Raw genomic sequence first — 1,810 nt, 5'->3', positions numbered from 1 at the left:
GTACCACAAAATATGAACTCTATTCAAGTAAGTACATGTATCCAGTTCATGTATATAAAGAGCCATATTAACCCATGTGCGCTTTTGTGTTATAGAAAGGGAATAACGGCCACCCATAACATCATCCCCTCCCTTGCTTTCTTGCGTTACTAGACACTACAGGAAGCTGTCAAGTAAAACACATCTTCTTTCTCCAAGTGTCAGAAGTAATCTCCCTACGAAAAGCAAACGAAAGTATTTCGAACCAGAACAACATGAGCTGTCCGCATTATGCTACATTTTTCCGTGACTAATTTCGGATGTACTAATTCACTGCGATGACAGTATGCGAGAAACCTGTCTATGAAAATTTGTATATTACTTCACAATGAAGTGTCTTGCACACTTTGTTTACACTGATGTAACAACATATTGAGGTAACAGTGGAATGAGTATCAGGCATAAATTTCATCGTGTTGTCATTTACAAAGTAAACAAAGTTCGCAGATACACGTTTCTGATGGGAAGATATTACAGTGAAAGTCCTTACATATGGTTCAAATGGCTCTAAGCACTATGGGACATCTGATATATACTACGAGGGTATCTGTTCTTTCGGACATGTCCGAAATAACAGATACCATCGGTGACCATGCAGCTCGTTAGAATGAAATTATAATGAAATGAACACTCTTAGCTGCTATAGGCGTTGACATACGTCAACGGAGCCAGATGAAAATGTGTGCCCCGACTGGGACTCGAACCCGGGATCTCCTCTGTGTCCTCGGTGGCTCAGATGGATAGAGCGTCTGCCATGTAAGCAGGAGATCCCGGGTTCGAGTCCCGGTCGGGGCACACATTTTCATCTGTCCCCGTTGACGTATGTCAACGGCTGCAAGCAGCTAAGGGTGTTCATTTCATTGTAACTTAACTTCTGAGGTCATCAGTCCCCTAGATTTAGAACTACTTAAACCTAACTAACCTAAGGACATCACAACCATCCATGCCCGAGGCATCATTCGAACCAGCGACCGTAGCAACAACACTGTTCCGGACTGAAACGCCTAGAATCGCTCGGCCACAGCGGCAGCTCCTTAAATATGGTCTGTAGCTTTGATAATGACTCTGTGACTTCAAATTGTACTTCATATATTTAAAATGCTGTTAAAAAGCCAGTGGACAGTATTTATTGTAGAGTTTCTCCTTTTATTTCAGCGAGGTTTTCCAGGAGTAGTTACTACAGCAACAAGGAAAAATAAATGTAGTCAGGGGAGTTACTGATTTTGGCTCTATTAATCACTGAAAAAAAGATGAGCATCCTAGCTATGTTTCCTGTAGCTGCCTTAAATTGAAATCTGTGGCTAGAAGGCATTCCCAGTCTCAAGACAAATTTCTCAACTCGCAAAACGCTTATCGTTCAGCGGAATACGAAATTACGCTGCGAACTTGAATTCCTTTAACTTGCAGCATTAGCTCAGCGGCGAATCAGCCTGGCGGTACCCGAGATCGAGATGAAAGTTCCAGAGGATTACGCCACGCCACGCTCGACAGAGCCCTCATGCCTCATGCGCGGCTCATTCCGTTCCTCGTGCGGCGCCTTCCGCTCGCATTAGCTCCGTCTGCTCGTGTCAGGACCGCCGAGCACCCTGCTGTGGAGAGCGGCTTCCCGCTGGGACAGCGCTGTGTTCTGTCCTCTATTTTCAGCGCTCTCAAACTACCCTGATCATTCAGCTACTCTTGTGTGCGACATATTATTATCGCAAGCCTTTAACATCAATCAACACACGTATTGTTTAAGAGGAATCAGAGCAAAGCTATTGAAATAAAAAGA

At 44.0% G+C, this 1,810-nt stretch overlaps 1 non-coding gene across 1 annotated transcript; it reads left to right on the top strand.

Moving 5' to 3' along the window:
• The first annotated feature begins 760 nt into the window (after window positions 1-760).
• On the top strand, window positions 761-834 carry Trnat-ugu (transfer RNA threonine (anticodon UGU)). Its single transcript has one exon. It is a non-coding gene; the product is annotated as a tRNA-Thr (tRNA).
• The last annotated feature ends 976 nt before the right edge of the window (window positions 835-1,810 follow it).

This window comes from Schistocerca gregaria, chromosome 1, assembly GCF_023897955.1.
Source record: "Schistocerca gregaria isolate iqSchGreg1 chromosome 1, iqSchGreg1.2, whole genome shotgun sequence".
In the NCBI taxonomy this organism is placed as follows: domain Eukaryota; kingdom Metazoa; phylum Arthropoda; class Insecta; order Orthoptera; family Acrididae; genus Schistocerca; species Schistocerca gregaria.
This window is presented reverse-complemented; position numbering and strand designations above follow the sequence as displayed.